Genomic DNA, 14,332 nt, shown 5'->3' on the forward strand with positions numbered 1-14,332 from the left:
GTTTTTTGGTGAAGCTTTTGATTGACCAAAATTTACTAAAATGAGATGAAACCACTTTGAAATTGGTTTTGGACTCCTAATAAAATTCCTTATGGTTTGAAAGTTATGATGATATTTCTAATAGGGGGTCATCCTGAATTTTCTACTGTGCAAAACAAAAATTTCACCAGGAAAAATCAAATACTTTAACAAACTTTAGACCAATATTTGGGGTTACTTGCTATATGAAAATTGTCTTGATATGAGTCGAGATTATCAAGAAATTGGTTGTAGGTTTAAATGATCTTTAAATTTAATGATATGCCATTAAAAGTGTACAACATTCATCCTGGAAAATCAGAAATTGACATAGTGATGTTTATTACATTGATATATAGCATGCTATTGATATAGTAATGTCTCTTGAATTGATAAGCATGATAATATGACATAATGATATTTATTACATTGATATATAGCATGCTACTAACATGGTAATATCTCTTGAATTGATAAGCATGATAATATGACATAGTGATGTTTATTACATTGATATATAACATTCTAATGGCATAGTAATGCCTCTTGAATTGATAAGCATGATAATATGACGGTAATATTTATTAGATTGATATATAACATGCTACTGACATGGTAATGTCTCTTGAATTGATAAGCATGATGATATGACATTATGATGGTTATTACATTGATATATAACATGCTACTGACATGGTAATGTCTCTTGAATTGATAAGCATGATAATATAATCTGGTGATGTCTCTTGTGATTATTTGTGATTTCTTGGCATGCTTTGAGCGTATTGCGTGGTCATGATTGGCACTAGTGAGGTGTGCATGATGTGAGATGTGATTTCTTGGCATGCTTTGGGCGTATTGCACCATGGTTGGTACCAGTGAGGTACGCATGATGTGATATGTGATTTCTCGGCATGCTTTAACCTTATTGCATGGCCATGATTGACACCATTGAGGTGTGCATGATGTGAGATGTGATTTCTTGGCATACTTTGAGCATATTACATGGCCATGATTGACACCAGTGAGGTGCCCATGATGTGATATGTGATTTCTTGGCATGCTTTGAGCGTATTGCATGACCTGACTTGTTACCAGCTTGTGCCGACAGTTGTGACCTCCCCTACTCCCCATGATAGGACCGGAATTGGGGCAGGAGATGTTTGGGTGGCCTTTCCCCATTCATAGTGATTAGCACCCTGACCGTGTAAACTCCTAGCCAAGTAGGCACTTCTCCTACTGTAGGACTTCTTTTGTTGTGATTGCTTGATGATGAGGTGTTTGCTATATTTTATGCTGAAATGCTTTGATCAATCCTTATGCCTGAATGTCATGATCAATAGTTGATATATATATTACGAATTATGCTATATCTGTTTTGATTGACACTTGATTACGTCCATGCTTGACTTAACGTTAATAAGTTAGAACTAGGATGGTTATAATGTCAATTGTGTTAAATGCTTACATGAATGGTGAGACTTGCAAACTGAAGTATGATATATGTGGCATGAATGAACTGGTATATGTATGAAATCATGACATCAAGTTTCCACTTACTGGGCTATGAAGCTCATCCCCTACTTTCACCATGTAGATAGTTAATCAGCATTGATGGAGAACCTGCGCCAGAAGACTATCTGGGTGGATGCCGACCCCGTCAAGACATTAGACTTGTATATATATTTTTGGCTTTGGGCCCTTTTGATTATGTAATGATCTGGGTTGTATATTTTTTGTTGTTTCTGTGTATAGGATGTATGGGTCTTGGTATGGCCATGATGCCTTTTGTAATGTTCATGGTTTTATGGGAATACTTATGCTTATCTTAGTTCCTGGTGAATGCTCAAATCTTTTTGGTTCGATGATTATTAGAATTTTTTTTCAAGTTATTGAGTGCTTGTTTGATACCGGATTCATTTCGACCTCCATGTCCGACCCCACGCCCTGTGGGCTCAGTGCTGGCTTTTTGGGCCGAACAGGGCCGGTAGGGGGCGTGGTTGTTATGGAATTTATGGTCATGGGGCCTTTTCCACATGAAACTTTATTAAAAACACCCAATATAACAAAAGATCATCATATTATATGAAGAATTAATTGTCCTTTCAGTATGTTAAATGCTTTGATCAGTTCTGGAAATTTCCAGTCATGATCCTCATGCCATTAGTAATATCAACTTTCAAAAACTATGACACTTAAACATTGACATGCATGATCAAATACTTGTGCACTTTCAAAATTATATTTTAGGATGAATGGAAGGACCAAGGGATCATATTAGAGCCCTACTCGGATGTTTTTTGTTGGTGGTATAAGACCAAGTTTATCACTTAAGTTAATTTTTTATTATTATTGTGAAGCCATGAGGTTTTAAAATACTTCAATTCTTCCTATAAGTAGTTAATGATATACAAATTCCATTCACTAAGCTTGGCTCATACTGAATTTTGAAATAAAATTACAACTCTAATTGGTCACTTACAAATCCCAAACTTAAAATACAACCAATTACAAGATAAAACTCAAATACTCCATTACTCACTTTCACAACACAATACATCATACATAAAGTTTCTCATCAGTTAAGAAATACATACTTATTTTCTTTTCCAATCTTCATCAAAAGCACAAGATTAAATTTGCACAGTGCTTGATCACAATGAGCCAAATGTGAATTCTACGTGCATGGTTTATGACCAACAATCGAACATGGTATTGAAGCATAGACTACATAGTCATAAGAACAAACATATTCCACATATGATATACTCAATTCCTTAAAATCATAAACCATTAAATTGTAAATTGTGAAAATAAGCATGCTAGAAATCATTGAGAAACTAAGGTTGAACCCTTTGTGTCCGGATTCCTAACTGATCTTTTGGGGACTTAATTTTGTCTCATAGATGAGAGCATGGATGGTTTTATTTGCACAAGGAGATCAATTCACTTGGGAAGCTTAAAATCACTTTAAAACTACTTATTAAGGTTCAATTAGAGAGAAATATTTGTTAGATCAGATTTCAAAAATATAAGAATGATCCAACACCAAACAAGCGAACTATGAGCTTACTACACTATGTAGTCCATGGGACCACCAAAATTGTTCTCAACACAAAAGCTCACCATGAACGCCAAATTTGAACTTGAAGATATGGTGTGAAAAATACTTGTATTCTCAGAGAAGTTCAGACGTGAAAATGGCTAGACAAATCATAGTGTAGTAACTCAAACTATACAATATGGAGTGAGGGAACACCAATCGTTTCTCAACACAATAGGGGAGTTTACAAACCCAATTTTGTTTCTCCAAAATGAATGTAAACTTACTGATCTTAGTGAATGAATCAACCTAAATTGCTCAAAAATTCACTTGGAAAAACTCTAATGAAAACTAGACATCGATGAAGGAGGTTGAAGCAATTTAAGTCATGATCAAGGTAAGGACTACACTATTTAATTCAAGCACTTAGATCAATGAAAATAAATGATAAAGAGAAGCAAATTCTTCTGTGAATGCAAATTTACAGCATGCAAATTTACAGCAAGTATTTGAAAGAGAAAACATCAAATGATGGCAAGGAAACTCAAATTTAATGAATCATTGATGGTAGTAATGACTCAAAGTGATCTTCAAAGATGGATCAACACCGTATGGGAAATGTGGTGAGTTTTATCATCAGAACCAAGAGCCTAGGGTTGGGGAGTGAAAACCTAGGTAGATCCTTCTCTCTTTTGTACACAAATGTGTTTGTTAAGTTAGGTTTAATTGAACCTTGTGAGATATTTATATAAAGTGGTGGGATGTGAATTGATCTTAACCCTTGGTGCATCTCATCTATGACATCTGAGAGGCCATAATACTAGCCACTCATCCCCATTCAACCACTTAGATGAGGGGATGCGATTTAATCACCTTTATCACTCCTTTAACTCTAATTCAAACCATGTATCTTTTGTTCCTTGCCCTATAATTTATTTACACATAGGTCCATAAAGGAGATTTCATAAAAGCCCTTACTTTTTATAAAATCATAAGACTACTTTATGTACATGGGCATGTGCATTTTGGTACTTGGTAAAAGCCCACATGTGAATAAAATATTTATGATACAACCAATAGAAATTCTCCAACACTTATACTTTCCATGGCTTAAATCTATGAGGTGATGCTACATGAGAAACTCTCACGTGTCATAATATCTTATGTGGATAATAATTTTTAATAAAAAATAAATCTCAAATAATTTTCACAGCTTCACACATGTCAGAGTGTGGCACATGTGAGTACAAAGAACATTAGACATAATACTCATTTAAGTTATAACGAAATGTAACATAATATAACACCATGACAACACACATCTTAGTTTAAAACAAATGACATAAAGACATACATTCCCCCATGCACTAGGCATGACGTCAGCGCCTAAGGGGGGTGTCGGGGTGCCACATGACATTCTTGGGACCCACGTAGCATCCCCATGGGATGTCCTTGATGATCATTGAGCTAAACATAATTAAAATGGAGTTTTATGCATTTCAAAAATTCCAATTTTTTTTCAAAAATTCCCAAAAATTCTCTAAATTATATTTTAGCATAAACACATGTTCTCATCAATATTAAATTAAATGGACCAAAGGTAATGAGATCTCTAGGTTTGACATTAGGTATTAGAGTATTCTATTAGGCTAGTCCCAAATGGTGGTCCACTTTGTTTCTAGGTGACCCAAGAGGCCTATGTTCCACAGTCTATGGTAGGGACACATAATTGGCCACATCAAAGTCACCCCAACTAAGCTTTCTTTCATCAGTTATCAATAGCTTACAGGTGCACCCCTATAGGATATATAAGTTTTCTAAAACATGGGCTCTCTCAAAGCACATGTGCACTGTTTCTTCTAAGTCAGATTATACTATAGAGGAATGGTTTCCCATGTGATTGTAAGGGTATATACCGTGGTGTGGTCTCGTGTCAGTGTACGGACTCTTGAATCTTGAGTCATGACCACTCCACACAGGATGAATGCTAAAAAAATACTCGGGTTCTATTGTATTTGTTTGGTACTCCTAGCCTGGGCCCATCACATCAATCATGAGGCATACTCACTAATATAGTCCCGACTTGGAGGTGACCCTCACACCTCCCTGAGAGATTACTCTCTCATAACATAAACACGTATTGCCTCATGTACTCGGCGTAAATGAAACTAGGTCCCAGATTCATTTATGGCCTTTTGGCTTTAAGGCCTTGAAAGACTTTTGGTTTTAAAGGCTTTGAAAGACTTAAACACCCAGATTCAATCACTCTCTTACTCCAACTGAGCAAAAGATTTTTGGCTTTAAGGCCTTGAAAGGCCACATAGACAACACTGACGTCATGTTGACGTTAGTGCCACGGCGTGGGGGATCTATTTGTCATAATGTAGTTTGTTTTATTATTTGTAGCATGTTTTAATGTATAGTTTTAAATTGAGATTTCATAACGTTTTTGATTAATTGTGTTACATGCTTATTCCACTCACATGTAACCCCCTTTGGGCTAAGATCATTTCAAAACTTACCATTTAATACAAATACAAAGGGTTCAATCAACCCTAAACTCAAGAGGTCATTTTTATGAGCTTAGAGAGGGACCATATGAGCTCCATGTGACTGTCCATTTAGACTTCTTTTGTTCATCGAAGTTTTGGTGATCCCCTCCCATGGATAGCTTCTTCTTGAAGTTTGGATCATCTCCTTAGTCAAGGTAATCACTTTGTTGAAGTTTAGTTTCCATTAAAACATATTTTCTCCATCAATAGCTTGCTGTAAATTTCATTTTACAGAAGTTTTTCCATCTTATCATCCTTAGTTTCCATAGTCTTTCATGTTCAAATTGAACTGTATGATTATGTGTTGTCTAGTTTAAATGCTCATGATCTAGACATCAATTTCCATAGTTTTAATTACCTGAATTTTCTCAGCATTCAAGTTAGTTTAAACATCAATTAATGAGCCTTCTCTCACATTTGAGATTGAAAAAGACGGAGTTCGTGATAGCCTTGTTCTTTGAGAAAATGCATTGTGCTTCTATACTCCATAGTATGTAGTATGCTCATTGTTTAAGCCTTTTATATTGCATCTCTCTCAACTCATTTTGATACTTGATCCGCATCATATATCTCTCAATTTGAAGTTAATCTAGTGGTATAAAATTGATTATGAGCTTTGTAAAGTGAAGTGATCTCCTTGAGTACCATGCTCTCATCTATGAAGCAAAGTTGAAGTCCCTAAAATGTCCGATTTGTGACCCGGGCACAAAGGGTTCAACCATTAGCTTCTCATTGACTGTTTACAAGTTTATTTACTATAAGTTACATATATTTGATGTTTTGTGCTTTGGGGGAATTGAGTATTGCATGTATGAGACGTTTGCTTTTATGCCTATATATCTTATGCTTTAATGCCATGAAATAGACCATGCAAAATTGAATTCATATTTGACTCACAATGATCAAGTCAGTTGTGCATATATAATTTTTTGTTTTTGATGAAGATGGAGATTGGTCTTGCCGTCTCGAAGTGTTTGATGTAATTCATAAGCGATGAGAAAGTTGAGTATGTATTTTAGGTAGTGTTGTATACATGAGGACTTGAGTATTGAACATTGTCTTATGTTTGGTTGTATTTCAAGCTTGAGAATTGTAAAGGGACAAATTAGAGTTCGTAATTTTTATTTTAAATTAAGTGTGAAGCCAATTATGTACCTTTGCTATTTTATTTGAAGAATTTATGTATTTTCAAAACCTCTTTGTTTGACAATGATAAAATTTTTAAATTAGTCACTTGGTACTTGGCTTTGCACACCGACAAATGGCATTAGAGCCGAAGCTCTAAGATATTCCCTTAGTCCTTATATTTGGTCTTAATTATGAATTAGAAAGTGCATAAGTACTTGATCATGGATGCCAAAGTTATTTTGCATGGTCTTTGAAAATGTGATACTTAAGAGCACTTAAATATGGGTTAAATTTCCAGAGGTGCTCACTGTTTTTGATTAAATTATAGAGCATGGTTTTCTATCATATGATGTGTTTATTCTCTGGAATTTTTTATGTTTATGAGTATACTTTCATGTGGAGCAAACCTCATGGTGAAATCATGCATATTTTGAGGGATATTGATTAATCTTTTTAGTGTGCCAGTTCTGCGTGACAGAATTCCAGAAACTTTGTACTTTGCTTGATATTTTTAGGGCATCAAAATATATTACATTTAGTGGGGGATATGTAGTTCTTATAGGGAAATGAAAAAACCAAGTCTCATTAGAAAATTCTGTAAATTTTGGAAGTCATGGTCATTTTATCAGAGGTATGTCAACCTGTATTTTCTGCTACACAGCCCATGGATTGCCCTCTAAATGATGGGATTGACCCATTTGATTGCATGTTTTTTTGCTGAGCCCTAGTGTTTCTTGACTCATTTTTAGTTGACTTTAAGTGGGAAAAACCCTCATGAGTAAATGATGAGTATTTTTTGAAGTTATGGCCCTAGAATCAAATGATGTTCAACCTGAAAAACCAGAAAACTCTGTATATGACATCCTAGAGTAAGCTAGATAAGGGTATCTTACACTCTAATGCAATTCCATTGAGGCACTTTGGTTAATAAGTCTTTTGAGACATCTTGGAGTGTATTTGATCAGTGGGAATAATGGGTAAAACCCCACTGAATCTTGATCACATAGCTTGATACCAGAGATTCTAATTTTAGGGTCAAGTTTTGGGGTACACCAGAAAAGTGTTTGGGGGTATTCCCAATCAAAACCAAAGGCACATTAGGATGGATTGGGTCATGAGTACGTTCATAATCAGAGACAAAAGGATAAAAGGACATCTTGGATCGATGTTGAAAGGGTTGGCACACTGTGAGTCAGTCATAAAAAGGCTGCAAGGTGTGACTTCTTCCTATCTCTAATGCATTATTTGAGTATATTAAGAATTCATTTGTTTAAGGGCAAGCATCCTGACTTCATGCTATCTTATGATTAATTAATAGATTATTTTGGCATGCTATATGCTAGTTACAGAAGCTATAAACTTGAGAAAGGGCAGTACTTCCACATTGAGATATTTGGGTCATTGTTTACACTTTTATATGAGTTGATGACACATGGCATATGCATAAATGTTTTGATTATAGATCTATGGTCTTTGATTCAAAATACCAATCCGTTGGATATGGCTAATTCAATAAAATAACATATGTAGAAATTATATATGTGTTTATGTGAGTAATGTGAAATAGATTTTTTATGTTTGTGAAATGAGAACTTATGAGATGTATCTTGAATAGATCATTAGCATTGACTGGTCCTTATGTCGGTTCAAGCTTCATGTTTTATACTTTTGAGCTTTCTAAGATGTCAAGATAATGGATTGTATTTTCGTTTTGTGAATATTTTGTGATGCTTAAATATAGACATGATACATGTTTGTATGTGTGAGCATGGTTTGATAATTATTATGAGTAGCATGTGAGGATTATTACATGGCACATAAGGCTCATTGGTCATGAAAAAGGGTTTCATGTTTGAGATAAGAGTTTCCTTAAAATTGCATGCTTTTCACTATTTTGGAAATTGGGAACAACCGAACCAAATGAATCTTGAGTATGAGTTGTGATAATTTTGAACAAATGATAAAAGGAAATTGTTTTTAAACACTTGTTCTTTCTAAACAAGGATCTCCTAATTTCAAATGTTTGAGTACAAGTGGATGTAAGAAACCAAAGAGGAGAATCTACCCCATTTTATGTATTTCTACTTTGTGTTATTTTTCGATAAGGGATTTGACCATGCAAAACTCCACATTATCACCATTGGTCTCCCTAAAAGGGCTTCTTTAGCATTATGCTATGACACGTAATTATGTGTCATTATCTTTTGGAGTAACTCATAGTCACCGATCTTTGAATAGAGTTCTGTTTGAGACCTTCAAAGTATTTCTTAAAAGGAACTTGTATTTCCAAAACCAAAATTCAAGTTATTTTGAAAAACAGCCTTGGTGTAGTTTGTGTGGGAGCATCTTATAGTAAAACCATCCTCAAAAGGAGAACCTTGCTCTTGATTTTGAAAATTTATATCTCAGATCAATTTCGCTTATGAGAAACTTTAGAAGAGGCATTATATAAGAGTGATTTATGGAAAAACCAAATTGAGTATTTGCCCTCTTATTTGAAATTGATTATTATTATTTTTTTATAAACCTAAGAGCCATTTCTTCCGCTGCATTGTAAGTATTCTTGCTTTTGATTTTGTGCCACATTGAAAAACTTGAGTCACATGAAGAAATGCCGCTTGTGAAAGTTACTAGGCATCTCTATGCTAGACTTTTGATTTTTCAATGGCTGATTGCGTGAGATTAACCCATATATTCCTCACTTGATTATATATTTCATGCCATAGTGATCATATGCATTCATTTTTACATAGGTGGCCTCTATTGTTCTCTTAAAGGCTAGTATGCCTTTTAGTGGAACATTCATGAGCCACTTGCAAATGTTTTAATTAGCATGTGAAACCTTATGTAGGGCGGCATATTTATGTATGGATTATGATATGACCATGTGATGTAAGGATACTCCATTTTGTGGGTAGTCTCAATGATAGTAATTATCTATGGGATAAACCATATGCATATAATTAATACAATTGACTATTTACTAAGAGATGACTTATGATATTAAAATATAAGAGAAATCTCTTAAACATTGTTAAGTCCCAAATTGTATGAGATATTGTCTTAAATATTCCAAACCAAAAATGTGTTTGGTTAAACATTGTTAAGTCCCAAATTGATCTTGGGGTTGGGACTTCTAAAATTGGCCCACGATGGGACCTGCTTGCCATCAAATTTGAGTATTTTATCCATGAAAATTTGAAGGAATTAGTTTGTGAATGAAATAAAACCTAGCACTACTTCTACACCTTGGTTTTAAATGGGCATAGTACTGGTCCATGACTAAGGGAGTTTTGAAAACAATGCCTGCGTAAAAGAATATGATGATAATTTAATGAGCATTTGTAGAAGTGCAAACCCGTGTTGCTTGAGATTTGATGTTGTGAGCATTTGAACACATGAATGAATATTGAGAGCGCATATAAGAAGATAGATATGAACGTATTTGTGATCATATGTGTATCTGTAAACATGAGCTTCGATAATTATATAGATATGAGCATGTGCATGAGAATTTGTATGAAAGCAAGTAGGAAACATAAGAACATATGAGAATGCATGAGATTGAGAACGGAAAGTCTAAAGCAAGGATTTAAAAAACGGCGAGTCGACCCCGAATCGTTCGGGTCAACATGGAAATCGATTATCTCGTGTCGGTTCTTATGGAATTGGGCGTGTCTAGAGAGGAATCGCCGGTTCTTAGCGATATACGAGGGGACACGACACAGCTGCCTGACGGCAGCCACACGTGGCAACCTCAAACCTGTTGAAATGCAGCTTCACGTGGCACCTCACCTCAAACGTCATATGGGCTGCCCTTGTGCTTTTACGTGTGCACCAAGAATCTTTATCACAGCTATTTATAGAGAGAAATGTTACCCTCGTCTTTCGATGTGGAACTAATATAACGTTGAGAGTTGAGACAATAACATAATGTATAAATTTATTATATAAAGAAAAGCACCATCCGGTGATGTGGTGCAATTGGTTATCACTATCGATTTCAGCTTAAGTGTCTCAAGTTCGAACCCTCCTCTAGTCCGCTATCTAGTGTCTTATTTTTGTTTTCAAAAAAAATAAAAGGAAAAAAGTAATGTTGTCAAAAAAAATAAAAAATAAAAAGTAATAAAAAAAGCTTTTTTTGTCAAAAAAAAAAAAAAAACAAAGAAAGTAATACATCTTTTTATTTTTCTTGTCAAAAATTAAAATAAAAGGTACCTTGGCAGCATCATTTTCTTATTTTTCTTATCAAAAATAAAAAATAAAAAGTAATACCCCAAAGGATCACCATTAAATTTAGCATAGATCTTTAGAAAAGTCGAGTCCCACACCCATGTAATAACTTTTCTAGAGATTTGTGTTAAATTTAATGGTGATCCTTTGAGGTCCTACACACATGGGTGTGTGATGGTTTCATAGTATCATTACTCTTAATTTAAAGATAGGGTTTATATAATGAGGCCATTTGAAATTTCTCTCTCTCTACTAAAATCTCTTCTACTAAATTTATTCTAGAAACCTAAAAAATTAAATTTTTGAAAAATTAAAGTGTTATTTCGAAAATTGGTACACATTCTAATGATTTCTACATTGATAACCAATTATTTTATTTTATTTATTAATTTATTTGCATTATAAATCATGTAATGTACTATTTTTTTACAGTTGTCAATAATATATTTTAAATTAGATGATATTATAAGATATTTTTTGGATTTGTTATTATTTATGTAATAAAATAATTATAAAATGTAAACCATCAATTTCAATTTTAATATATAATATTATAGTTAGTTAGGTTGTAATAATTTTAGATTATAATTAGTTAGATTGTAATAATTTGGGTTTTTTTTAGCGAATTAGGGTTTCTCGCCAATTCAAGATTGTAGTTACTATTTTTTCATCGATTTAATCCATTCTTTTATTGTAGTCCATGTATGATGATATACTTCATCCGTAATAATTCTATGATTTTTCTTTTTTGTGATGTAAATTTAATGGTTAACATAAGTTCATACATGGAAAGAACATCTCAATATTCGCAAATTGATGAAAAAAATGAAAGTTAATAATGTAGTACCCACATTTTTTATTGGATTCCTAAAAAACAATATTTATAATGAATTTTAATAAATTTTTTGGATTTTTTTTTAAGGTTTAATTCGACCGATTCAGCCGATTCCTGATCTGGATCGTTGATTCACCGATCTGGATGGGTTTTTGAGGTGCCCGATCCGGGGCACCGATTTGTTTTTTAAACCACTGGTCTAAAGCATATAACGTGAATTTGAGAAAGACATTATCATTGTAGCCTGTTGTGAGCGGTTACTTGAACCTTAGTCCACTATTTTGCCCTTACAAGTGCTGTACTCTTAGCCATGCCATTGGGCCTCCTACCTTTTTTCTTATGAGGATATGCATTGCGTTCTTAGAATATGTGATCATTGAAAATGAGTATTTGCTTTTGTGTTAGCATCTACTAGATTATCTTTTAAGGCATTGGCATAACATATGATTTGATTTATGAGTAATTAAATGTGTGCATAGTGTGGATCAAATATGATATTTAGATCATAGTTTATGTAATAATTATCTCGAGTATCATTGACATCATTATGAGCATGTTTGTGTTATGGAAATATTGAGAATGTTTCACAATAATATCTCAAATGTATAGAAACCCTCCAATTTTAAGAGGGTAAGATCTAAGTGTTAGAAAAGTCAATTTTTTTTTTGTTTTGAAAATAATCATCTACTTATTCTAAGCTGGTTACCAAAATTTCAGATTGGAAAAATCCTTCCAAGTAGTGTTTGGGGAAATAGCAAAGGATGAAGAGGAAGCTAACAAACATGGGTTACATAGTACTAGAGTGGATCGAAGGATCACACTTATGTTTACAACTTTTTGCAATAGTATACATCTCTTTGGTTTTTTTGCATGATGTTTACCCATGCACACTCTCGCCCCTATTTATAATTTGTATTGCTGCCATTACATCGACATTTTCCTTCATCATTAAGTAATAAACAATAATTGTGGGCTTCAATAATCTTCTAGGATGCTCCTTGAAGGGCCATTCTATAGGTCTTAGGCGGTGGCTTCGATCGGCTTAAGGGAGTTCGAGAGAGAGATGGTGATGTTGATGAGAGTGATGATGGGAGAGATGATGTCAGTGATGTTGATGGTGCATGACGATCTTAGTGATGAGGTGATTATATGATGATGACCTCATTAATGAGTTGTCAAATTACCTTTTTTTAACATCACTGTTAATTTGTCATTTGCATTATATCTCTAAACTAAATAAATTTGTTTGTAGAAATGATTTTTGTGAAGATGTCTGCCAAGGAAATGCTTTTGAGCAGATGTAAGGAGGTGAAAGACAATTACAATGATTTCAAACTTGTTTTCTTAGTGATGGAGAGCATGAAATGTTATTTTGCCTTGCAGCACTTCCACCCATGCATATGGAGATGTAGGCGTCATTGATACAACGTATAGCAAGATTATTTTTTGTATGCTACTCGGAATATGGATTGGTACTTGCATTCTTTGAGAAAAGACTCTTTGCTTGTGGATTTCTACTTTCTTGGGCTATGAGGGTATGTAATGTGTTTCATCATAATTTCTTTCATTTTGTTAAAATATTTCAGCAACGGTTTATGATGTGCTTTATCTTAATGAAAGTAGCTTATGATTGCAAGCTTTTGTTGGTTTAATGATTAGAAACATCCACTTGGAGATCTAATTGATCAAGACAGCTCTGGGAGAGGTGATTTAACATGAATTGCCAAATAGAAAGCAGGTGTATTGCATTCGAGGCCCGCTCGGGTCGGGTCACCCTACAACGAGCGGAGTACTGAATTTGTGGCTTGGAGGATATAGGAGAAGAAGATTATGAAGAAGGTTGGCATGCAATGGTTCATAATTTTGGGTCAGATTCGCGTAAATATATTGCTAATCTATGGGAATCAAGAAAATCATGGGCTGTCATACTTGACTAGTTGTCTGCTAGAATCGATCGGAATCGATTAATGCGTGAATGCAACCATCAATAAAGCCGCCTACCCCACTTAAGGTCATACATCAGGGGCATAAAGCTTTGAATTATGCTTACATTATCATGATATTGCAATTGTGTTCAAATTATTTTGTATTGGTGTACTTGCTTATCCTATTTGTGATTGTGTACAGGAGATACCAAGTAATCGATAGCATATTATGAAAGAAAAACTACCATAATATCACTACTGTTGTAATATCAATACTCCAATTGAAGAGCATATAACTCCTTATGCATTTAAATTAATTCCAAGTCGAACTTTGTTACATCATCTAAATATGCCAGTTAAGTGAAGTAGTCCATTATTCATTGAAGGGAAATACAAGGTTAGTTGGGTGCCATAAGATGTTATATGTTGTAGTTGCCGAAGTTTTGCGTTTTAGTGGAATCTAATGTTAAAAAATACAGAGCCGGCCGTCTAGGCGGGTGCCCAGAAACATCTTGCTGGGGCATATGCAATATACATATTTTCTCACGCAGATGACTTACTTGGAAGGATATTTCTAATCTGAAAAGTTTGTAACCAC

The 14,332-nt window shown here is 34.2% G+C and overlaps 1 long non-coding RNA gene across 9 annotated transcripts in view; it reads left to right on the plus strand.

Annotated features, from left to right (window-relative positions):
* LOC105421053 (uncharacterized) overlaps positions 1–14,025 on the plus strand; it is a 46,446-nt gene extending 32,421 nt beyond the window's left edge. For 5 of the 9 annotated variants that reach the window (XR_016053841.1, XR_016053835.1, XR_016053836.1 and 2 more), the window contains one exon: positions 1,616–1,906. This is a non-coding gene — a long non-coding RNA (uncharacterized LOC105421053). Of the gene's footprint in view, positions 1–1,129; positions 1,242–1,615; positions 1,907–12,799; positions 12,951–13,192; positions 13,345–13,468 lie in introns of those variants that run through there. The other 4 variants (XR_016053845.1, XR_016053846.1, XR_016053848.1 and 1 more) reach the window with 4 other exon arrangements.
* The last annotated feature ends 307 nt before the right edge of the window (positions 14,026–14,332 follow it).

This window comes from Amborella trichopoda, chromosome 4, assembly GCF_054954075.1.
Source record: "Amborella trichopoda isolate Santa Cruz 75 chromosome 4, AtrichopodaSantaCruz75HAP2 v2.0, whole genome shotgun sequence".
NCBI classification, from domain to species: domain Eukaryota; kingdom Viridiplantae; phylum Streptophyta; class Magnoliopsida; order Amborellales; family Amborellaceae; genus Amborella; species Amborella trichopoda.